Source organism: Schistocerca gregaria, chromosome X (genome assembly GCF_023897955.1).
Source record: "Schistocerca gregaria isolate iqSchGreg1 chromosome X, iqSchGreg1.2, whole genome shotgun sequence".
In the NCBI taxonomy this organism is placed as follows: Eukaryota; Metazoa; Arthropoda; class Insecta; order Orthoptera; family Acrididae; genus Schistocerca; species Schistocerca gregaria.
Genome location: NC_064931.1, coordinates 468,033,348 through 468,060,737, shown reverse-complemented (window position 1 = coordinate 468,060,737; position 27,390 = coordinate 468,033,348). Strand labels below are relative to the sequence as shown.

Here is a 27,390-nt window from a genome sequence, read left to right as displayed (position 1 = left end):
ATGGAACAACGTGAAGGTTTTGAAGATGATACTGAACGTGTATGTTTACAGAAGGAAAGTCTGTATGATCTCAAGCAGGCACCATGTTGTTGGAAAAAGCGTTTGATAGACTTCATGAACAAAGCTGGATTTGAAAACCCTGGGCCTGATACGTGTCTCTTCCACCGTCGGAGCAACAAAAATTGTTTATATGTTGCAGTCTATGTTTAGTTGAGGGCAATAATAAAGCAGATATTGAAGAGTTAATGGAAATGTTGAAGTAGGAGTTTCATACAAATAAAGGATCTCTAAGCAACTTTTTAGGTATGAAGATACAGCAAAATGAAGAGGGGTCAATAGCAATTAATCAAGAGAAGTGTACAATGGAAATTCTGAAGAGAATTGGAATGGATGAAGTTAATGGAGTTCCTACTCCAGTTGGACGTGAAGAAAATGATGTCAAGGAGAAGATCACAGCCGAAATTCCTTACCGTGATGCAGTGGGATGTCTGAGGTATTTGAGTAAGGTTTCCGGATATTGCTTTTGCAGTGAACAAAGCGGCTAGAACCATGGACTATTCTACAGTTGAAGACTGGAATCGAGTGAAAAGAATTTTTTAGAAACCTGGAGAATACGATGACTTGTGGAATTATTTACAAGAGCAATGCAGTTTGTTTAAAGGTCTCCAGGGGTGCTGCCTGTGCTGATGACAGAGACACAGGGCGTTAAAGAACAGATGTTGTCCCAATACTATCTGATGTGGCTGTATCATGGACCAGTCAATCACAAAAGACAGTGGCAATATCCAATATGCAAGCAGAAATAATACCAGCCAGTGAAGGAGCGAAAAAAAATTGCTCTGGCTGAAAAGGTTGCTATTTGAACTGAGTGGAACATCGAAACAACTGACGCCTCCCACGTTCTATGTTGACAATACAAGTACAGTGAAGTTGTCTAAAAATCCAAAGTCGAAGCACATTGAACACTGCCACTTTCACTTCAGAGAGAGATTTTTGAATGGGGATTTTGGATTAGAACATGTTGAGGGGACATATCAACAAGCTGATCTACTAAACAAGCCATTGGAAAGGGTCCGATTCGAGATGCTGCGTGAAGGAATTGGAGTGGAGAATATTATTTCCGCGTGCAATTTAGTGTTGTTTTAATATTATTTATTTGGAGTAAGTGTTAAAAATGAAAATAAATGTTCATGATAGAGTCGAGCGAATCTTAGATCATTGGGATTGGGCTGCGTTTTAGCGAACTGATCAATTTACTAAGCATCAATCGATGTTCTTCAGCATTTAAGCTGCTATTAAAATTAATAGAGTTTTCAGTACCGCACGAGCAATAATTAAAACGGCACGTAACTGTTAGGAAGAATCTACCAGTGAACTGTATTTGGTTGTGAATAAAAGCTTGTCAATTTAAAAAAAACTTAGGACACGCTTTCGATTTCTCATTCGACTTCTGCTTCCTAGAGTGTACGTTGGTTAACACTTTCACTTGTCAGTCAGCAGCATCAAGATCATTTTATTTATGCATTAACACATATTAAACGCACGTGTGTGGCGGTAGAAAGGGTACATCGTCGCCGAATTAGACGACGAGAGTATGCTAGCAGAAGTATTTGCAGCCCCATTCGTTTCCACTGAGCGTCACATACTGATTGTGAATGTAGTGTCCTATGTATTTTGTGTATTTTCTTTTATTGATCTTTATTGCTTTGGCAGGGTGGCTTCCTTTGAGACAGCCACTATAGTTTCATCCACATGTGTGACGTTATATATGGAATGCCTCTCAGATACAAGGGCGTCTGAAAATTTAGTATATGGTCACAGGAAATAAAGGCAACAAGAGGTATAAGCAAAATATCTTTATTAGCCTTTAGAATAATTACTATTATCTGCAACACACTTCTGAAATCGATTGTTAAGCTTTTGGACACTGTCACGAAACACATCTTGTTGAATATCTCGAATCACGATGATCACGCATTATGAGATACCCATGTCATTTCCGTGATAGAAAAGACGGTCAAAACTATCTTAATCTAGGATTTTATTAGACGACTTATTTTGTAAAACAGGGAAGACGAGCACAATACCACCGACTGTCGCTTGGCTACTGAATCTGGTATTATCTACCGTAATGATGTGAAAATCGAACAATGCGTGACCATGGTGCTTAGAGCGATTCAATAAGAAAAGTTTGATGATAGTTTCCAGCAGCTTTACAAAGTACGTCAGAAATGTATTGTAGCTAATGGTGATTCATTTGAATGCCAGTCAAGGTGTATCGTTTTCTTTATTTTTTGATACCAGTCACCGGACTTTTCAGACGCAAATTCTAGAAATTTACGTCGACAACTTACTGCATGATGTATCTTGTGTATTTATTTTTGGCATTATGGCACTGCTTTTGTGTGGGTATTGTGGGAGCTCCACTGACTGACACGGAAGAATGACTTTGTTATATATCACTAGAAATTTAGTGACTAGTATAATGTATTGGCAATGGAAGTTTATGAATGCTGGATGTTGTGTTAAAGTCATAAATATGATGATTTTCAATTTTTGTTGGTGATGAATTATGACATGTGGTTATGAGCGAATATTTTGGTATGAAGTGACTTTTGTTGCTCATTGTAAATGGTGCATGGGCATAGATTGTTGTTGTGAAATCTACAATTTTTTTGTTCTGAGTGGACGTAGTTGATCTGATAGATCGTGGTGCTTTTATCCCCGTTTCTTTATGAGTGAAGTTTGGTTTTGTAACCAGATTCAAGTGGTTGGAACGATGGTTTCCCAGTGTCATCATTACTGAATTATTATGAATGAACTGTGAGGATGACTGTGAATATTATGTGGGATGAGGTTGAGAAGAAAGTGGGTATCGGTCAATATCTAACAAGATGGAACTGGATATAAAAAAGAGACTAAATTGATGCCATATATTCATAAATATTCTGTGAAAAATGAATGCATTAATGGAGTTGTGTACATCTATGATTAATGAAAGTAAATTGGCTGTGCTTCAGGATGCGAACCGTTATAGGTTGTCAGGGAGTGAATATTATTGAATCCTATCTGTAGTTGTGCTCTTTCTTGCAAAGGCGATTCTATGTGATAATTAATGATGCCACTAGACTATAGTAGTGAACGATAAGTGTTTGAGGTAGATAATGTAATTACTTTGTTTGTGGCTGTGCTGAATCCTGTGCATATGAGGTTACTTGGGGTGAATTCCTGAGGTTGAAATTTTGACGTAGTTCTATGTGTTGGACTGTGTATTAATAAGGAGAATTAGAGTATTGTTGGTTTTCAACCGAATGAAGGTTGTGTCAGGTGCTTTGTTTCGTTGCGACTCTTGCTTAAAGTTGGGTGATTAGTCAGAAAATTTGTATAGTCTGAGATAATGAAGGGATGAATATAAAGAATCTTGCTGCCATCAGCAACCCTTCAAGCTGTATGTGTACTGACGATAAATTTGATTATGCTGGTACCTGAACAAGGTGAGGACCAGGTCACTATTTGTTAGCGTATTTTACAGGTGTCAGATGTGAGGCACTAAAACGTTTATGTAAAAAGAGGACTCAGAATTATGTCAACCTCTCTCATATTAGTTTCAACAAGCATCAAAGCTAGCGTGCAAATGAAAGTCTGCAAGGAAGCAGAATGATATGTATTTTGCAGAGTGCACCTTCATTGTGCGTACTCTGAGTAGATGTAGAGCAATTGATGAATGATAAAGTATTGCCACCACAGGAATTATTGAACAATGGATTTGAGAATGTAAGAGTAAATTATTGTATCCAGGACATCAGTAACGATGTGCAAATTTTTGCCTCAGTATCCCTGTGTACTGGTGAGTGAACATAATCTTTTGATCCCAGGTATAGAAGTCTTGGTAAAAATTTGGTGAGTGCCAAATTGAATAACTTGAATCGATATTTGTTCTTCTCGTAGTTTTTTTCATTTTGATACGTACAAATTTAGTGGACCAGCGTTTCAACCTGTGTGTATGTGTGTGTGTGTGTGTGTGTGTGGTTTGGTAGTCATACAGTGATGAATACTGATCAGCTTGTGTTGATTATGTTTATATGACAGAGTTTCTTATACAGAGTGATCAGCTGATTGATTATCTTAGTGTTACACATATTTTCTGTCTATGATATTAAGTCTGAATGTCTTGCCAGCGGAGATGACGTTCTTAATTTTATTGTTACGGTGTCTCTTACTTTGTTTTGGTCTCTTTGAACTATGCTTAGAGGGAACCATTTATACTTGTGAAATGCGTACATCTGAGAATTAATTTTTCTTATGGAATGATGATGGTACTTGTGTCCTTCCGTATGGGTCACCAATGCTTTTCCTTAGGAAGCATGCATCATCTGAGGATTTGTATTGATTCATATGATTACTGATTTAGTGCTAAATTGCTTGAAAATGTGACTTTTGTGTGTGTGTGTATGCGTGTGTGTGTGTGTGTGTGTGTGTGTGTGTGTGTGTGTGTGTGTGTGTGTGTGTGTGTGTGTGTCTGTAGTGACTATGATGCTGACATGTAGTTGGTGTGAGAAGCTTTTATAGATTATATAGTTTATTGCAGTCAGTGTTGTAGCTATGATATTTGAGTGTATTCTGGTGCCATGAACTGTAGCGCATTTGGCCAGATTTGTAAAGAAACAATTACAAAATTCGTAAGCTCTGTAACAAGTGTATGATCAATAAAACTCTATCTGCGACCATTTTCAAAAATTTTCAAATGTCTATGAATTCCTAAGGGACCAAACCGCTTAGATCATCGGTCCCTAGACTTACACACTACTTAAACTAACTTAAATTAATTTATGCTAAGAACAACACACACACCCATGCTCGAGGAAGGATTCGAATGTCCGGCGGGAGGAGCCGCGCAGTCCGTGACATGACGTCTCAAACCGCGCGGCGTGACCATTTTGTTTGTATAAGAAATGATTAGTGCGATCTACATGAAGTAATGCATCATTATGAATAAGAAATAGCGCTAATCACTTTGCTCATATTTGTGTCAATATGTTGCTAAGAATATACTAGGGAGGATGGACGTTACCACACTAGCCAACAGGACATGGTAGGGACAGGCCAAACGAATCTGTTGTGTGAGCCAAACCATATGCTGGAATATGGAGTAGCTTCGTCGGGGTGGCAAGGATAAACAGATTACAGACCAGTTCCCAAGGCATCTACCTGATAGTAAGCTACCCAGATGAGCCATGATCCAATGAGTGAACCACTATGTCTGTGAAAGTTTTATTTCTATGTAATCAGACACAATGTCTTAAGTAAAGGCTCATTTCTTAGCCCTCCATGTGTTATAGAACTCTGGTGAGCTATTACATGATACATGACACTGGTAACTTCACCTCCTCACGTTGAATACGGCAATGAACTAATTTTTAGGAGTGCATGCATTGTCTGTAGGGACACAGCGACCATTAGAAATTCAAATTGTGGAGTATCCGTAGGTTCCGTGTAACTTTTCGTTATTGAGAAGTGTCACTCGACCATTGCGAGCATCATCCGAAATTACATGGCCAAGGACCACACATTGCATATATTGGGTTGTGTGTAGCGCAGCCATTATAGATAGAAAGGTCTACATTTTATGTGTGATAGCAGTGGTTTACACAGCCCTATATACAATGGAGCACCACAGAAACTGGTATAGGTGTCTGACAAGCGAAACGTACGTAAGCATCCTGTCTGATCACCGGTATCCATTTATGTCCGTTGGGTATTCCGATTGACTTGGGCCATTCCAGCAGGACAATGCGACAGCACACACGTCCAGAATTGCTACGGAGTGGCTCCAGGAACTCTCTATTGAGTTTAAACACTTCCGTTGGCCACCAAACTCGCCAAGACGTTAACAATACTGAGCATATCGAGGATGTCTTGTAACGTGATGTTCAGAAGAGATCTTCATCCCCTCGTACTCTCATAGATTTATGGGCAGCCCTGTAGGATTGATGGTTTCATTTCCCTCCACCACTGTGTCGGACATTAGTCGATTCCATGCCACGTTGTGTTGCGACACTTCTGCGTGCTCGCATGGGCCCTACACGATATTAGACAGGTGTACCAATTTCTTTGGCTCTTCAGTGTATGTAACATGGCCCTTGGCTATGTAATTTCTGAAGAAAATCGGTAGGGCATGCGCAACATGCCAGTAAAGGTAAGGTACATGCTGTACGACTTGACGTTGGTCTACAATTTTAATGAACTAATATTTTTCTTTGTGGACAATCTTGATCAATCGATACTCAAGTAGACAGACTATGTAATTTATCCTACAATTTTGTATTTATTAGCCTGTGGACAACGTCTAGTTGTGTCATTAGTTAAGTATCTGAAAAAGCCAGATTAGGCAATATTTAGTGTTAGGCAGAATTAAATACTTTTCTATTATCATTCATTGTAACAGATGTCATAGCGTTACTATCTAAAGTCATAATGATTTAGTTCAGTCTCCATGAGGCTAGAAACATCAGAAGTTTGGTAGTTTCACGTGTTTGTATTATCATAATTAAACTTTAGTCAGCTCGCGAGTACTATGATTTGTTATTTCTTTCGTATGTAGATGCTCTTCATTTAACTTTACATATTCACTTCTACCATTTAAATTGAATGATTTTTTAGAGACCATACTTGAGAAATGTACTCAAATCTATATTATAATTAAGGTTATACATGTAAATACGCAAGTCTACAAATCAGTTATTGGCAATGTTCTTAGCTTGTTAGAGCAGTTCTGTCACTCATTACATAACATAAATGTTAAATCACGTCCACACATTATTTATGGATATTTCAGTTGCAACATCATTGTCACATGTAGGCTGTAGTTTAACTAAAAAATTAACTTATTACATAATGTAAGCTCTGTGCTACGTTCTCTCATTCTTTATGATTGTCTCACTTGCAAGATCTTAGCTATAATGAGGCCATAGTTTAGACTTATACTTGCCTTTCATTTGTTGAAACGATTCATGATGCCACTTACACAAGACCTTGTTCACTCTAACCATTCTGCTGAACCTGTGTCTTAATTGTAAATAACTCTGATCATATTATCATCCCGTTTTCAGTGCGCAAAATTTCCTTAAAGATATATTTCTAAAAGACTACTTAAATTTTACTCCATTTAATGTTTCATTTATAAAATATATATTGATGTGGTCATTACTCTCATGAGCGTTTTCGATCAGTTCTAGATGAACCCGTTGTACTTTGTCAACTCTGTATATTCAAGACCTTTTGTACTATTTAGTGGATTCTGATAATATTTGGTAAATCAGGAATGTTTCCTATCTGTTAGGGTTGTTTAGGTTATCAGCTTGTAATGTGTTCTGTTAATTACTACACAGAAAACGTTCAGAGCCTGCTCTCGAGTTCGAGGAGACTGTGATGAATGTTGTCTGCTATATGTGCGTATTTTCCAACTTCCCTAGATTCAGTTTATTCCGATTCGACTACACACGTCCAGCTTTTGCTCTTATCTCGGAACCCAGTGATGGACTGTGGCTATGACATCTGCTACGGGAGTGTATCGGCTGAAGTTCTTTGTGGTGTGAGCTACCTATGCCAGTGAGGTGCGTAGGAGTGCAAACGTTTGGCATGATTTGCAACTTTAGTAATGGTACAAAGTAGTGTCGTCTTCTTATTCCGTTCATCGATGTGGTAAATACAAGGAGTACATTTTTACACTGTGAAATGATGGAAACTGGCCACCTTTATACATACTGAGGAAGTGTGTGTGTATATGTGTGTGTGTGTGTGTGTGTGTTTGTGTGTGTGACGGAGAGAGAAAGAGATAGATAGATAGATAGATAGATAGATAGATAGATAGATAGATAGAAAGAGGAAGGAGGAAGCTCTTCACTGGGTGTTAGGGGTGTAAGTGAAGCCATTTCTACTAATGACTGAGGACAGTCTACTAACACTACATCAGTGTTTATTTCATTTGCAGGCTAAAAATCATAGCTATTATGAGTGGTATGTTTTTAGGTTGGTTAGTAGATCTAAGTATGCATAGCACAAGCAAGCCATTAACGTTTATTTTCAACTGTTTAGTGAAAACCGTTAGACACAGAGAAAAAACAAGTAACAAGCTGAAGTTGTTAGATATTAGATTAGATTGGATTAGATTACATATTAAGGTACCATTTACTATAATATCTGTTCCTTTACCCTGACACCTGTGTATATGAAACCAGCTATAGTTTGTACGGGTGAGACATTATATTAAAATAAAGCTCCTTTCACGCATCGATTCTGGAGGAAAGATAACAGTTTTGCATCACTAAATGCAAGGCAAGCTGCTTGTCCAGATTTGTCTATTCAGGTATTGAATTTTGTGGTGTAGTGGCTATCACGAATGTGATTCGGCGGGGTAACTTTTGTTCTGCTTATGAACTGCAGTTGTATTGCAATCGGGTTTAGCAAGTCCGAATCTATTCACCACATAGGATCTGTGTCTCAAGTGATGTTCAAATGTGCATTCAAGAACCGATTATTTGTGGCTGCGCTGAGGACAGCACGTGTTCCATGTAATTATGTTCGATGTGGTCCATGTAGAACTTCTGTATTGTTGAAGCACAATAATAATAACTGCAAGGTTAATTCAAATGTTAAGCCTTTATTTTCAATTCTTAACTTTCTTAAATTCAGTCAAGCGAGGTACAAGTTTCGTGAGGTAACAGATATGAGCAACAGTACGGGCTTTCTTTTTGTTGAAGTCGATAACCGAAATACGTATTTTCATGTCTAACGCTTCCCTCAACATCACTTCTGCTAGAAATGAATAGTCATAGACAAGTTACTCTTTGCATTAGTAAGTTACTTTCCGATCAGAGGAGGTAAGTTAGCCTCGAGAACTCCGAGATGGGGAGTGTATAACATTCTGCTTACATGTCTTGTGGTACTCTTGCATTACGAGATAACCATGACGAAGTATAACAACATAATATAAGAATTTTAAAACGTGAGTCTGTGTCTTGCTAGTCAGACGAAAGTAAATTTGGTTAGGATGATTGAAACTGGTTTCAGTAAAGGAAAGAGCGTAGCCACAGGAAATACTAAGTTCTTTCACTTATGAAAAATAAATTTCGTCACACTATTTTCGGTATCAGTGTGTGAAGATCCTGAAGTAAATAAAATAATATTATATTTTACTGATTTATGTGGCCCTTACTCATTTTCAAAAGAGCAGTTTGACATGGACTTATGAACCACTGAGTATTGCTGATAGATTACAACAGGTAAACTAATTGTAAAGACATGGCATACACTCTCCTGTTACACTAAATATACACTGAAAGCCATTCGTAATATTTGTTATTATAACGATAATTTTCGTTACGAACTCCATTGTATGCTGCGTAGTTTGTACAGCGCTAGCCAATTAACGAGTGAGATTGGTCCTAACCGCCCCTAGACTAGCGTCCCTGCTGTTCACAAAGTGGTTGTCGGTCTTGGCGATCTAGTGATAAAGCTGGGGCCTAGAAAGAAGGAAGTCGTGGGATGAAATTCCGGTAGCAAAATTTAATTTCCAGTCTGTCGTTAATATATCCTCCAACTACGAACGATGTGGGGAGTCACCAAGAACGACCAGAGGTTAGGATTCTACGTTATACTGTAGATTACCTTTCGTCCATTGGATAAAACGTGGAGGAAAAGGGCAAGCGAAACCTCGAAGAGGGGTCTACTAAAAAATTTGCACATAGTCATTGCATCACATGCAGTTAATATTGACATTACAAAACAATTGACGTACTTACTTCACATTCCTGGTTTACAGACCAAACAAAGATGATGAAGTGTCTCAGCCTGGATCCCAAAGACATACCAGCACTACAGAGATCGGTTGTGAGGGACGCCAAGATGTGTTTCGTCGTCACACATCTATGAGTTAACATGAGTTTTAAGGAGTGATTTACTGTGGACAGTCACAGATATATACTGTGCACAATTTCACCAAACCTTAGAGTGGATAATATCTGCCTTTGATGCAACGAAGTTAATATTATTCATATATAACGTACAACATTGCCTCGTTGTGGCAGGCACGTCGAAGGCGCCATCAGCAATACAATCAGTACACGTTAGCGACCATTTGAATACAGCAGTAAGTTCAAGAAAGGCTATTTAAAATTTGTACAGAAACCAGATGGCAGTTTCAAGAGTTGAGTGGTGTGAAAGGAGAGCAGTGCTTGAGAATGGAGTGAAACAGGGTTGTAGACTTTCCTCGGTGTTATTCTATCTGTATATTGAGCAAGGAGTAAAGGAAACAAAAGAAAAATTTGGAGTAGGAATTAAAATCCATTTAGAAGAAATAAGACCTTTGAGGTTCGCCGATGACATTGTAATTCTGTCAGAGACAGCAAAGGACCTGGAGGAGCAGCTGAACGGAATGGATAGTGTCTTGAAAGGAATACATAAGATGAACATCAACAAAAGCAAAACTAGGATAATGGAATGTAATCGAATTGAATCAGGTGATTCTCAGGGAATTAGATTAGGAAATGCGAAACGTAAAGTAGTAAATGAATTTTGGTATTTGGGAAGCAAAATAACTGATGATGGTCGAAGTAGAGAGGATATGAAATGTGGACTAGCAATGGCAAGAAAAGCGTTTCTGAAGAAGAGAAATTTGTTAGCATCGAGTATAGATTTAAGTGTCAGGAAGTCTTTTCTGAAAGTATTTGTATGGGTTGTAGGCATGTATGGAAGTGAAACATGGACGATAAATACACTCCTGGAAATGGAAAAAAGAACACATTGACACCGGTGTGTCAGACCCACCATACTTGCTCCGGACACTGCGAGAGGGCTGTACAAGCAATGATCACACGCACGGCACTGCGGACACACCAGGAACCGCGGTGTTGGCCGTCGAATGGCGCTATCTGCGCAGCATTTGTGCACCGCCGCCGTCAGTGTCAGCCAGTTTGCCGTGGCATACGGAGCTCCATCGCAGTCTTTATCACTGGTAGCATGCCGCGACAGCGGGGACGTGAACCGTATGTGCAGTTGACGGACTTTGAGCGAGGGCGTATAGTGGGCATGCGGGAGGCCGGGTGGACGTACCGCCGAATTGCTCAACACGTGGGGCGTGAGGTCTCCACAGTACATCGATGTTGTCGCCAGTGGTCGGCAGAAGGTGCACGTGCCCGTCGACCTGGGACCGGACCGCAGCGACGCACGGATGCACGCCAAAACCGTAGGATCCTACGCAGTGCCGTAGGGGACCGCACCGCCACTTCCCAGCAAATTAGGGACACTGTTGCTCCTGGGATATCGGCGAGGACCTTTCGCAGCCGTCTCCATGAAGCTGGGCTACGGTCCCGCACACCGCTAGGCCGTCTTCCGCTCACGCTCCAACATCCTGCAGCCCGCCTCCAGTGGTGTCGCGACAGGCGTTAATGGAGGGACGAATGGAGACGTGTCGTCTTCATCGATGAGAGTCGCTTCTGCCTTGGTGCCAATGATGGTCGTATGCGTGTTTGGCGCCGTGCAGGTGAGCGCCACAATCAGGACTGCATACGACCGAGGCACACAGGGCCAACACCGGGCATCATGGTGTGGGGAGCGATCTCCTACACTGGTCGTACACCTCTGGTGATCGTCGAGGGGACACTGAATAGTTCACGGTACATCCAAACCGTCATCGAACCCATCGTTCTACCATTCCTAGACCGGCAAGGGAACTTGCTGTTCCAACAGGACAATGCACGTCCGCATGTATCCCGTGCCACCCAACGTGCTCTAGAAGGTGTAAGTCAACTACCCTGACCAGCAAGATCTCCGGATCTGTTCCCCATTGAGCATGTTTTGGACTGGATGAAGCGTCGTCTCACGCGGTCTGCACGTCCAGCACGAACGCTGGTCCAACTGAGGCGCCAGGTGGAAATGGCATGGCAAGCCGTTCCACAGGACTACATCCAGCATCTCTACGATCGTCTCCATGGGAGAATAGCAGCCTGCATTGCTGCGAAAGGTGGATATACACTGTACTAGTGCCGACATTGTGCATGCTCTGTTGCCTGTGTCTATGTGCCTGTGGTTCTGTCAGTGTGATCATGTGATGTATCTGACCCCAGGAATGTGTCAATAAAGTTTCCCTTCCTGGGACAATGAATTCACGGTGTTCTTATTTCAATTTCCAGGAGTGTAGTTTAGACATGAAGAGAATAGAACCTTTCGAAATGTGGTGCTACAGAAGAATGCTGAAGATTAGATGGGTAGATCAGATAACTAATGAGGAAGTATTGAATATGATTGGGGAGAAGAATAGTTTGTGGCATAACTTGACAAAAAGAAGCGATCGTTTGATATGACATGTTCTGAGGCATCAAGGAATCACCAATTTAGTATTGGAGGGCAGCGTGGAGGGTAAAAATCGTAGAGGGAGACCACGACATGAATACACTAAGCAGATTCAGAAGGATGAAGGTTGCAGTATTTACATGGAGATGAAGAAGCTTGCACGGGATAGAGTAGCAAGGAGAGCTGTATTAACCCAGTCTCTGGACTGAAGACCACAATATCAAGCAATTCAAGAACAGTAAAAGCTTAAAACTGATTCAGTAAGATAGCGTATTTTTCTTCTGTAGTATTTTCCGTCAAATATTGATACCTTCTGAGATTATCCACTTAAAACTGTTTCTACAAAACGGTAATATATATATATATATATTGTTAACATACAAACATATTTCCTAGATTTGCAACACACGTTTCATGTTAATGTATTCAACACTAGACATGATGAATGGGCTGGAGTGATTAGGAAGAAGGAACGTACGCCGCGTACACATACTATGGGCAGCAGATGCCAAAGCAGAAGGGAGCAAGCAATGCGCACACGAGCTTGCAGAACCGAAGCGAGAAAAGCATAGCGACGAAATTCCTATGTATAACTGTTCTTCATACCACCATATAACGATATTTCTTGAAGCTTATGATACCATTTACAATATTCATCGCTATTGGTAGATACAAAGTGTATGTAATACGCAGTTGTTCAAAGACTATTTTACTGGTGTCACTGTTGATACAGTCCTGTTGTAAAATATTGCCCCCGTAAAGCTGAAGTATTCATCTTTGAAACACACACTAAATGTGGACAACAAATAGAACATAATTTTTAAGACAGTTTTTATGAAGTGCTAAACGAAGTCACAGGAAGCAGTCTCGACACTTTGCGTATAGTAGCAGTTACACGCTTCCTTAAATGTGCTCCTTTGGCAGCCAAAACAGGGAAACACTGGAATATTTTTTCTCATCACTCAGCATGTGATGAATTCATCGGAAATCCATTCTGCAATGGGAGTTTCCTACTGCAGCTGCAGAAGAGAAGTGAACCACATCATCAGACATTTGGATTCAAGCCATACGTGTACAAAAAATTGGATATAAAGGATACGTGTAACATAATCCGTAATTGACACCTGTGTTATCAATCGCTGTAGACAAATTAAGGAATACATTATGAAAGAATATAGTGAATCAGCTAATTGGGACCGAAATTTTTGCCAACCTGTTTTTCAGACTGCAGGCCACATCACTCTCAATCTAAATATAGAACGCCAATACATCAACATAGAAACTGTCTAAATTAATTAAAAAAATTAGAAATAAACTATAAGTAAAACGATAGCGCTCATCACACCTAGCACCAAAGCTGCCAAGAGAGCACACAGTTAACATTCACAAAGAGGAAAAAAATTAATGGCATCTTCGAGACTTCTAAGAGACTCGGAGAAAAGCATAAAACACTTGTAATAAAAGAATAGTAATGACATAAGCAAGTGTTCGAAACATTTCAAGGAAAATAAAAGCAAAAGCTCTCTAACAATCAGCAGTGACGGCTGGGACCTAATTAACTCTACAAGGGGAAATATATTTCACCTGTCTCTCAGAAAATGAAAGAAACGCTGCCAAGAGTAAATTAATATCCAAATTGGGAACAGCTAACGAGGTGATTAGCAGAAATGAGCACGGAATATTGGCAGTAATGAGGTAACATCAGTCAAATATATACACAGCAGAACAGATGAATGGACACGAAACAGAAAGATGGTATATTACTTCCAAGCACGTGCCAGCGTTGAATAAATTCTCGCGCTGATAAAAAAAAAATCAACGAACTACGGTTTTCTGGTGTCATTAGAATTAAGCCTAATAGCATAGTGCAGGATCCTATGGACCGTCGACAGATTTCTACGAAGAAACTAGAGACTTACTAAAAAATGGAGAAGTTGTTTCTGAGGTGTGTAGTGGCACTTTGGAAACAAGCGCTGTCTGACATAAGATACTAGAAGCAATGGGAGACCTGCAACACTGAAAATGAATGACATATTACAAATTTTTTAATAGGGATTTTGAGATGTTTACGAGTATACTCTGAAACTTGGACGAGAATGAAGCCTTTTGTCAGTAACATTTTCGACAAATGCCATATTCTTCTCAGAATTAGGAGATACAGGAACTGAAGCACATATATCACAGGACACCTGTTGGCGTTTCAGTTGTGATATGTACGGAAACACATCTCCCACGCTCGATTTTAAAGGCCGAACCTATAGAGTCACAATGTACATTTTTCCAATCCTCTTTCTCATTGATATGTAATCAGATGACCTTTTTTAGATGCAAAATTGCCATGTTTTCTACAGATTGACATATCACTGTGGGAATGAGACGACAATTTCAAATATGAAAATTTCTTGACATTAGAGCGAACAACTTTCTGGGAAGAAATTGTTTCCCAAAGTTCCACTGTACAAGTGCTGCGGCATTACGCTATTTACTGGATCCCATCTTTATGGAAACACAATAGGTCACTTTATTAAAATAAGAAAGTATCAAAAAGAAGCTGTTCACATAAACACGAAAACACATTTTCTTAGAAATAAAATATAAGGCAAAGACAGAATATATTGCGTCTTTGTAACACCCATCTAAATGGAAAGGTGTTACTTTTTTATTTTTGACACAATCACTTTTGTTTACGATACAGTCATAACCCGTTTCGACCCTGCAAGGCCATCTCCCAACGCTCCTGGAGGCATCTGATGGACAGGTGTTGATGCATTGGCAGCGCATGAAACGTTGGTCGTCATATACCGCCCATAGCTTCTTTAGATAGTTTTCCGGCCGATACCGGTTATTACTCTATCATGAAAATGTCATTATGCCGAAAATAAGAAAAACAAAACCTGGAAGAAGACGACTATCTCAAAACTAAACACAAATGCCTTACAATAAGTCATCAAAGTCTTCTTAAACGGTAAATTATTTTTTTCAAAATCCATCTAAATCACTGAATGTACAAATGACCTCCTCATAGCATTCAAGGTTCGGCCACAAATGGGGTCTTACGAATGATGTGATTTATGTAGCATACTGCAGTGTTTTGTGATAACTAGGAATATAGTAATAAATTACACAGAAATTAAAAATCATAGTGAGAGCTTCGCGAATCAAGTATAGCCAATTTTAGCAATAATAGAGGGTTACGTATACAAAAATAAATCTATATCAACGAAGTATCGTAGAAATGGGATTAATCGAACAACTTACGAAAAACTGACGAAATCATGAAGAAGGCGTATCGAGTACCACACTACTAGTTAGATAAACTAATACTTTAAGAAAATATGGATGAAAACCAGAGAAAGAGAGAGCTGGCGAAAATTTGACAGGACAACAAGCTGAAGAATAGGATGACACCACTATTAATTTCAATTGAACGGCTGTAAATGTTCAGTCACAGGTAACAGGTATAGTTAATAACCATTTCTTAAATGTTGCAGAAAGTATGGGTACGGACAGTTAAAGAGAAAAATCAAAAGGACATGCTAAAAAAAGAATCTTGCATAAAATCCAGTGATAAGGATGTCTCGCCCACTTTTCCTCCTGGAATAAAGGAAATAATGTATTCTCCCAAAAGTATCCCTGGATCTGATGGTGTTTCCATCAGCGTACTAAGACTTGTTACCATATAATGAGCACTGTTCCTCTATGAAATATGTAACACGTCTCTAAATGACGGCATTTTTCCAGAGATACTGAAATAGACCATTGTTAAACCGCTCTCTAAGAAAGATGACGGGAGAGAAGTCAGTAACTACTGAACCATTTCATTACTGAAAACATTTTCCAAAATTTTTTAGAAGTTAATGTATGCCACCTAGTAAATCAAAGTTTCGATTTTAGAAGAGTTGCTCAGTTGGGAATGTCAGTTGACACATTCACAGAGACAGCGTTTTACAAACGCTAGATGAAAAATTAGCACCCACTTTTATTTTCTGTTGCCTATCTGCTGGATAAACGTAGGCTTGGTGGAATTGAGGGTATAGCCAAACAATGGATAGTGTCATAAATTATCAAACGACTTTACAAATCTGTAATTAATAATTCGGCCAATATGAGTAACGGAGATATTTCTGACTGGGGAGAAATAATATATAGGGATCGACTAGGCTCAGTATTAGGTCCACTATTGTTTCTCATATATGTAAATAACCTTCTGTCTAATATACTACAAGGAGTTTTAGTTCTTTTTGGATCTGACATTAGTATGAATCGATCGACACATATACACAGCAACAGAAGAAATTTCACATAATGATCTTAAAAGTATTATTTTTAAAGTATTATGTTTTAACTTTTCGACTGACAGCAGAGGATCTTCCAGATCAATCGATTTCCTGCTCCGACATTCGTATGGAAAAACTACCTTCTAGTTAGACAGATTAAACTTTCAACCGTTTGGAAAATACACTCACGAAGAAAAAAAAAGTTGAAATACCAAGAAGGAGCTGTGGACAGTAACGAAAGTTGGTACGCGCGTTTCTACATCTGAGAGATGATGTCTATTCAGATTTCAAGCCAGTCGCATAACAGAGAAGCTAGTAGCTTCACTATCAGCAAATCCGATTTGCTTTAAATACGCTCTGAAATGGTCGTGAGTGTTAATTACCTTCGCGAATCGACTGATGAGTTGATGTTACTCAAGAGTGCCTTTAATGTGACAAAGACGCCATAATCAGAAGGTGAATGTTCCTTCCGTGATAATGCAGAAACCCTTGGCAGAAATTTAGCTACTCTACGTGATATTTAGCAGCTGTGGTCACGAGAATTTACAGTCGCAGAATCCCTGCAGGGTGCATTCCATTGACCCAAAGCCACCCCCATTTGCGACCTCAGTGGCGTCAAGCGAGAGCTCATTGAAGAGAAAGAGAAAGGTCAGTAGTGTTTTCTGATGTAAGCTGGTTCTGCCTCGGCGCTAGTGATGGCCGTGTGTCGCGGGTCAGTTGAGGGACAGCAATCAACATGTGTGCTTGCTAGACACACTGGACCTGTACCTGGATTATGATCTGGGTTGCGATTTCGCATGACAGTAGGAACACTCTCGTGGTTATCCCACGCATCCTGACGGCAAATCTGTACGTGAATCTGGTGATTCAATCTGTTTTACTGCCATTCATGGACAGCATTCCAGGAGGTGCTTTGTAACAGCGTAACCCTTGTCCTTATACCGTTGTTGTAACCCAACGTCCTCTATAGAATGTCGACCAATGGCCTTGTTTTGCTCGGTCGCCAGACCTGTCTCCGATCGGGCACGTATAGGACATCATCGGACGACAACTCCAGATTCATCAATAACCAGCATTAATCATCCGTGTATCGACTGCCCAAGTGCAACGGGCTTGGAATCCTACCCCACAAACTGATATCCGACTCCTGTGCTACACAACGCGGGCACATTTGCATGTTTGCATTCAACATTTTGGCTGTTACACCGTTATCATTACACCAGCATTTCACATTTCTTGCTCGTACATTAACCTGTGATCTTCCACTATTAATCACTTAAGTATGGTACCTAGACTCTACGTTAGTTATCTTTTCATGTTGTGATATTTTTTCTGTCAGTGTATGTTCGCACGATTTGGAGAGTTCATCTGTTCTGGGTATGATCCACATTTTTTGAGTGAACAAATCAAGAAATTTAGCAAACTGAAGCATTGTAGACTTTTTGCGCTACCGCTCTTCGTTCGATACTGCAAAACGTATCACAAAAGATTTATATTTCTCCACATTCGATGGCGAAATATGAACGCCACCTGGATCTGCGTCAGTAACGGTTGTCTTTCATTAACAAATGTTCGTGATCAAGAAATGCCCATCACAGTTTCATCGATTGTGAAATTGGGCAGGCACTGTCTAACGAGGCCTGCAATTTTCATTGCATTTTGGATGTGCTGCACCTTGGAACGCATTGGTGAAATGACAATATTCACTGCGCTTTACATAGCCTTCCTCAAACACTTTCCTGCAAATATTGCAAATTTCTGCTGAGTGAAACGCTGGTTCCTCCTCAAAGCTGAATACCATCATTTTATACTGTAATAAAAAGTCATTTACAGACCCAGCGATGGCATACAGCTGTTTAGAGAATAGCTCCGTGCAATCGATGCCTTTGTACAATTTGATCTCATAATATCCCTGGTCACAGGCGTAGAGTATGTCTTCCGCAATGCTGACTGCTTTATGTAAGTGTTTTAGTATTTTCAACATGCAAATGTACCTGAAATATGAGTTATATTAACAGTTTTTTCGTTGTTCTCCTAAAGGGACGGCTCTCATTATGTCCAGACCAAGAGCCCCACAAGAACAATGTATTATTTTCCACAACTGGTAAAAAGAAGTTTCGGATGCAGTGTTGACAGTTATTCTCCCCCATTTTCCCACATTTTGCTACCTCTAACACAATATTTTTGAAGTAAACAGTACATTGTTTAAATTTTTAGTCCTAATTTGCCTTGAGGTTCCAGACGATAGACAGAATGGTCGCTCTCGATAGAACATCACTTGCAAAATGATGTTATTGCACAAAACCTGGCTGATTGACTTGATACAAATCGTTTTCGTGGATAACAAGAAGATCCGTCTTCACATCAGCTACAATTTTCTCTACAGTGTTGCCTGTTGATGACATATCTTGTAAAGGTTTACATGAAGTAAACTTCGTAATTTTGCGACTTCCTTTTCTACGTAATTTCCTGAATCCTTTAAATCATGTCAGGGAAGCATGGATATCAGTAGTGTTCGCCTCATTCACAATTCAGAGGGACCAGTCTCGTATAAATCCCACTGTAACGATGCAATGGCTCTCAAAAAATTTTCAAAATATTTAGAATACATTTTCTTTCACACTTTGTGAGTTTCATTTCACACTTTGTGTATATCTTTCTTCCATTCATACAATTCTCGTTCAGATTTTACGAAACGAAACAAGCTTTGTACACCGCTTAACTTTAAGCGTTTTCTCCCCCATTGGTCTAACCAAAAAGGATTAGAGCCTTTTTTGTGACAAAACAAACACTGTACATTTTTTCTTTTGGCTGGGAAGGCGCAGTGTTTTTGTTCTGGGTCATAATTCATGGAATCATCAGAGTTCTATGTTGTTTCTTCTTATTATTCTTTTCCACAGTTTCTAACGAAATGTCGACATCATTCGAATGTATGTCAAAGAAATTAACTAATAAATAACACATTCGTAGGTTTTCAGAAGTAGTAGGTGACTTCGACTGCGTACCACCTTCTTCATATTTCATCTTTGCTAGATTGATAATTGATTCGATTCCACGTGACTGTGGAACTCTCAAACCTGCACAAAGACAGATGCTATTAACAGGTACATATATGAAGGAAATAAACACAGTTTTACTCCGATTGGTAATACTTAGTAATACCGTAAAGGAAACTGCAGTTTATTAAGGATATTAAGTGTGTCACAAATTCGAATGAATAGAAAGTTGGGAACAATGGCGTCAAAGAAACTATCAACGGAGACTAAAATTCACTTTTCAAATTACATCGCATTGTGCTGTGTGTTGCGCTCGTGCTGTCTGCTACAGCTACGGTGGGGAGTACATTTATACAGTTTCAGCTTCTTTTTAATATCTGCAGTGTATCTTAGCAATTAAAATTTTGACTTGTCTTTCAGTGGGTGTATTAATCGCGTATAAAATCTTTCTGGGCGGGTTTCAACATGTCGAAATGGATAGTTTGATTGAAGGTAGAATTCATGGATATGAATCATGTCTAACAAATGATAAAGTTGGTAAGCATGAAAAACGTTTCCGGAAGAAAGAGAATACTTACTTTTTTTGCCTACAGTGGCCCTATGTGTCGAATTTCCAGTTCTGCTCTTTCACCCAAACTGCTCACTTTGTTGATGGTTGGGATGATGAGACCCCAATGAAATTCGCAAGTTGAAGCTCTGCTTTTTATACGCAAATCTACTTGTTGAGTCAGCAGGAAATGTGCTTACACACGCTCATTCTCATAAATTTTTTGTCTGGAGTCAAAAGTCTACTCATCAAGTTTCCAAGGAGATTTTTTTCTTTTTTTAAAAATTCTTTATTCTGATACTATATGATACATGTTTAACCCACCACCTAAGTACAGCAGTGGGTCCTAATCCACATTTGTGTCACAAGTACTGCAGCTTATCTTATTTCTTACTACAGGAGTGTTAGTAGTACCTCTATTTTCACTATGGGCGTTTCTAGTTCTACTGCTATCTTATGCTACATGTTTCTTTTATTGCTATGCTGCTTAGGGTTACTTCACTACTGGTGTATTTTCTCTATATGCTAATTTGTCTGTATTTAGCTACTTCCGAGGAGTTTCAAATTTCCAGTGCAACACTTATTTTACCTTTCTGAGGCAACAGGAATCAGCTGGCCTCACCTCGCTATGCCATAGTTTCGCGGGCATAAGGTTGGTGCGTAAGTACAACACGTTTATGTTTAGCGTGCTGGTCGACTGTCTTGTTTATTTGTAGTTTGCTATTGCTATTTGAATTTGGATTTTGTCATCCTGTCACGTGGAGGTAGTGAGTCGAGCTGTGGAAGCTACGTAGAATGTAGAGCGTCACGTGGAGAAATCGGAAATTTTCCGATACATTCTTCTGTCAGATTTCAGGAGTAAGCAGCCGGAAACATTTGCGCCATGTATGTGGATACTGCCATAGGACAGAACATGGGATGGAAGTGGTTTTGTCGAATTAAGATTGATTATTTTGATATTATTAACTCTTCACTTTCAGGAAAACCTTCAGGGTTTGCTAAAGATCGTTTAAACGCATTAATCCACAAAGATCCTCGTTTTTTTTCAGTATTGGATGTCTGTTCCTTCGAAAGAATAGACACCACTCAGATCCCGCAGCTGTGAAACACTATATGTAAATTAAACGGGGATCACTGCTGTCAGCCGCACCGGGACATTAAGCGGAATCGGTGGCTCCGGGCGAAAATTTCTACCGGACAGCGATTCCAACCAGGGATCTCCTGCTTACTAGGCAGGTTGAGGAAACCCCTGCGCCATCTGGGACACAGCGATTTCGTAACTACACGGACTATGTCGGTACCTCTCACGGCCGCTGGAAACTCCCACCGAGCACCATCTACCCCCAGTCCCAGTGACTGCCTAGTAAGCAGGACATCCCAGGTTCGAATCCCGGTCCGGTACACACTTTATCTCGACGCCACTATTTCGGCTTAATATCCCACAGCAGCTCACAGCAGTGATTCCCCCTCAATCCACGTAATTGTAATGCAGAACTGACAAACGCGATGAACTGTGATGATTTCATCATAGCGTCACTTTTGCATGCAATCGAGAAGGTTCGAAAATGGGATGTGTGGGTGCCCCAAGCTCTAAGCCAAAATCACAGAAATCAGCGGCTAGTCGTATGTGCATCTCTGGTGGCTCGTCATCAATAGGCTCATGAACAAGATCGAATATTCCCATCCCGGATCGTTACTGGTGACGAGAAATCGTATCTTTCTGCTAACATACGGAAAAGAAAGGAATGGTTGAATCCAAACAACGTAGCAACTCCCCGTGCAAAGACCTGCGTGCATCCACAAAAAATAATGTTATGCATCTGGTGGAACAGTGATGGTGTGGTGCACTACGGATTGTTTCCCCGAGGAGTAATGTCAACAGTTGAGACGGCATCTAGACGCAGTTCAAGAACAACAACCAGGACGACCACGTGAAATAATGCTATTCCACTACACCCGCCCACATTCTGTTACACTGACAAAAACATTGTGCAGGAATTGGGTTGGAAAGTCATTCAACCCACACCTTACTCACCTTATCTTGCTCATTTAGATTTTAACTTTTTCCGCTCTATATCGAACAATCTTCAAGGAACTTCCTTTCTGGATGAACATGCGCTCCGAACAGGGCTCGACGAGTTCTTCGCCTCAAAACCACGTAATTTCTACAATCATGGAATCAAAAAATCACCCCAGCGCTGGTGGACTGTTTTAAATAGTGAAGGAGAATATATTATTGAGGATCAAAGTCACTGCTGTGTGTATCTGTTGTGTTTATTAAACTTAAGGAAAAAGCTACGAATTTATGCACCAACCTAAAATACTCATCTGCTGCACGCAAGCCAACTAACCTCTTCATCAGCGAGCAGAGGCGGTGTTCTGCGTCAAATTTTAAAAAGAATCATGACGAACTGTATAATCACACGGAATCCGGTATCTAAAAAAATTCCAGAAGGTTGGGCCCACTCAGAGTCCAGATTTTAAAAACATCTGGGCTAAGAACTCCCCCAGTAGACGAGCGTCGCCGAACTGCATTTGCCGCAAGCAATTTCGCGTCACTACCAGTACAGAAGTATTTCGTCTCGTATGTTTCCTGCTTCTGCTGGTGTGACTTGAACCAAACGAGGCTGGAAGTGATTGGCTCACTGCTCTCGCATTCGGGAGGACGACGGCTCGAATCCCTACGAATCCCTGTCCGGTCGTTCTGACTCATGTTTTCTGTGATTTTCCTAAATCGTCTAAGGCAAGTACCAAGATGGTTCCCTTGGAAAGGGAACATTAAACGCCAGTAATCCTTCCTTCTTTTTGTTGTGATTTGAGTTTGAGAAAATGTAACTGGAAAATTGGCAAAGTAGCTCCGATCTGATACGTCAGACAGATAAGATGCTTGCATTAGGTGGTAACAAGCACAAGCCTCGTATTAAAAACGAAAAGTCCAACAACTTTACCAACAAGTATGAATATGTATACGATACGCTGATTAAAAATACACGATCATTCTTACATTCTTGCCAGCTACAATTACACGGCAGAGATTTTTTGGTCGTAAATAAAATACCTGACATAATATTTATAAAATAATCTATGTTACGGGAGATATGTATAGTTTATTGACACTATCTTCCTAATATGTAAAATCCTCAAAAGGACGTAAATGAATCCAGCCTGACTCAAAATTCTAGTATTCTGATTATATATTCAATTGAATAGTGGCAAACAACATATGATCAAAGTTTTGCACTAAACTGTGTGCCATTTTACTTACTTTGTCAGACAAATTGCATTCCCATGTAAAGTAATTCATCAGGGGTTTGCAGTAACTCACCGTTCAAAAGCTGTGTTGGTGTTCTCTTCTGTTTCCTTATTTTATCAAGCGAATGGTGGCGAATTGTATGCTTGTTCGCCCCAGCTGAGTATTGGGATTTTGCGGTATGCTTTGGACTGTGGGAGCTGGATCGTATTCGCTTCTGCAGGAGAATTTAAAATATAGCCCAAGCCAGAATTACGTCGGCGGAGAACAGCGAGCAGCGTCAAGGTGGAAACGTTATCTTATTGCTAGGGGTGTGGGGCGGCAGCTGATTAGTCTTGCCATGTCTTAAAACGTGCTGCCTTGTTGACATATTATGAGCGCCATAAATAGTGTAAGGAAAATTTTTTAACACAATATTGCGGAGCAGAGATTCGAGGTCTGCTTTTTGTGGTTCCTATAGCAAGACGATCCACACGTACTACCACGAGACTGACTTTCCTTGGTATATCACAGACCTTGGGGAGCATATTTCTTCGTAATATGGTAACAACAAGTAGAATATTTGCTGACTAATGATTAGTAATTAACATGTTTGTTAGCAATCGCATTTTTCCCTGCAAACGTATCATGGTGGCGTACTACAGTAGCTAGGAGACTCCTGGCAGTAGCTCAGTCGTTCATAGTACACTATCGGATACCACTCCTCCACCACCACCACTACAACCACCACCACCAGCACCACTCCAGTTAGTATCTTCGCAAGAGGTACTACATGCACGACTACAATTAATAGAATCCACACATGTTTTGTTTAACAAATGCTTGTTGCAATACATGAAAACATTGATTTCATGCTACAGAACGCGAAGCATCTGGGAGAGGGTGAGAGTGCAGTACACAATATAAAGCTGTCGAAGTTAAAGAAAGGACGGTGTCCTCCAGTATTGAGCGCGATACATGTCAACACCAAATTTAGAGTGGCGGTGTTGGTTCAGCTGAATAAGTGCAAGATATATTTGCCACAAAGATTTTCGACCATCATTCCTGCTGAATTGGACTTCGCTACAGCAGTCACACCTGCATGATACATCGCTGAATAGTGAATAATATGGAAAGACGTTTTTTGTGAAAAATGTCAGTTTCTAAATATAAGGTATCGTGCAGTTGATTCATAATTCACAAGAGAGTTTCATTGCGGCATTTAAAATTATTGGTGATCTAAAAGTGAATGAGAAAATAATAGTTTCTTAATTTTGCAGCGTAAGATATTTATCAATGTATTTTTTGTACTAAACTGTAAAATATCAGCCGTCCACATTCCGGTGGTGAACCACTGTAGGGTATTAGAGTTTGCACACTGGCCTACCGCATGCTGGCACCGTAAAAAATTCCGTTAGCAGCCGGCCATTGCCGCTGGAGACCACCGGTGCCGGGAATACAGTGCCGCACGTGGCCAAATGGGAGCTTGCACACTCACCGATTGTTTACCAGCCGTTCTCCCTGTTCAGTTCTCGCTGTACCTTCTCGCCATACAGTCGACTTTGCACGTGTAGGAGAAAAATATAAAATACTGATTCAGCAGTAACCTCTATATATGTTTGAGTGGATTACAAGATACACAACGATTGACTTATTTCGCTAATGGAAGCAAGACCTGATTTGTGGAACAAAAATATGAATACCTTTAAAGACAGAAATGTGATGAGAGATGCCTGGAGGCAAGTTTTCTGCGAACTGTATCCGGATTTTGAGGAAATGGAGAGCAAAGAAAGAAATGCATTCGGTAAGTAGTATACTGTGTTTCAGACTTTATTAGTTTTTATATCGTGTCTACTGTATTTGTCACACAATATTATGCAAATAAAAAAAACATGTATCTCATGTCAAAAGTAATTTAAGGGGACCCAAACCGAGAATTTGTATTATCGTTATAATTTTTTCACATATGATACTTTTTTCTTTAGTGGCTTGGCATGTATGTCTAATAATCATAGAATAGCGTAATAATTTGTATTAAAAATTGCCGTAGATACTTTTAAAGTAAAGCAGATTAAATCGTTCGAATGTAAAAGTAAATAAAAACAGAATACAATTAAGATAAAAATGACTCTCTTTAGTTTGATATATTTTACATAAAGAATCTTATAAAGGTTTTATTAATAACAGCCACCTGTATATTAAATATCCTTTACAGTAAAAACGTTTGTAGCTCTATCTCTTCGCTGTATACACATATATAACAACTAGTTATCACTGTGGCTATGTTAATGAGAGTCAGAGTGCCCTTAAGTTATTGCTGTAATTGTAAGGAGTAATCTAGCTGTCGTATTACGTATAACTTACTCATTTCCCAGGTAACAGCCCCAATAGTTGACATAAAATATTTGCTTCATATGTTTCGAACATCGTTAGCTTGAAGACCACCTAGTGCTGTGGGCTCTCTTGGCAAATTTTCGAGTCCAGTTATTTTTAAGTATCATCTGCCAAATACCCGTCCTGATCACGAAAATTTGTGAAGTACAACACACGCTTTTATAATATCAACTGCAAAATCAGGATCTACGTTTATAGGCCTGTGGAAGATACGCTATGTGTTGCTCAATATTAAAAAAGCACATTCGACGTAACGCCGAGCTCTACACAAACAATAATTGAATATCCTCATTTCTAGTGTTAAATGTGTTCCATGTCTCTGAAACCGAAATACTTCATCTCCAACAATGTAGCAAGAAACTTTCGGAGATTCTGATCCCGATAAACATTTTTCTTCAGGTAATTGTAATGAGGTAGTCAATACCGACTGCCAAAGAGTAGACTCTTTGAAAATGGAGAGATTGCAATGTTTGCGAAAGCTTCCAACGTTAACATACACAAAACGGTATTTTGAATTTGCTACTATCATTAATAATACAGATAAATAGTCTTTGTAGTTAAGATACATGGATACACTTCTTGTTGGTCAAATTATGCGAACGTGCTTGCCGTCGACAGCACCTATGCAATGTGGAAAATTTGCAGTTTTTTAAAATCAGAAGCAATGGACTCAAATTTATCTGTGGGAACTTCAGGTATACATTGTCTCTTCGTTACTGACCAAATAGCTTCGCATACTTCTTTTAACATCTTTCGTGCAGTAGAAATGCCAATTCCGAAGTAATAATATTGATCAGTAAAAGTGCGCCTTCTTGCAAGATACTTGGAAAAAATTATCTGTTTCAATTTATTTATTTATTTATGCATTTATTTTACCTGGCACCAATATTCCATGGTAAATATGGAACAGTTATGTAAGAATGACGTTGCTTTATTTTGCTACTGCATCTACACTTCAACGATATGCTGATAATGTTCCTAGCGTAAAGGAATCGAATTTACCATTAACTTACACAACTATTATTTGGTAAGTCTCCTGCAATTTGGATTTAAACAGCAAGCCGGTTAATCCGCACTCGGATTAGCGAGAATCGGCTGTAGTTTGTTTTCATTGTTTCAGGAAAAGCAGTAACGAAGAGGTGGGGTAATCTTCGCGATGCATTCTCAAAAGGAAAGAGAAATCTGAAAGAATGCCAAAAAGTAGAGCCGCCGCACCTAACATTAAAAAATACGTCTACGCTGACCAATTTCAGTTCTTGAATAAAGTGTTCAGGGAATTTGCAGAAAGTTTTGAAGATAATAGTGTTAGTAATGATGACGAAGATGCTTATGATGCGCAGCCTCAACAATCATTTGTGCACGAAATCGAAAGCCTTCTACACCGCAAAGTTGAGATAAAGATGTTGAAAGCCTTGGAACAACCAACACCAAGTGCCCATATCTTGTTCTTCCAAGGACTTCCACCACACCAAAAGAATTTGACGATGGTGAGGTTCTCGAATTTCAAATGGGAGCTCTTGAATTAATTTCAAATTCAATGTAAAAAAGGAAATGCTTAAACGGTGCTCCCGCAAACACGTTCCTCTTATCATCAGAACT

General features: G+C 39.6%; 1 pseudogene; it reads left to right on the top strand.

The window, feature by feature from the left end:
- On the top strand, positions 1-27,334 carry LOC126298147 (uncharacterized; annotated as a pseudogene).
- Positions 27,335-27,390: the final 56 nt, after the last annotated feature.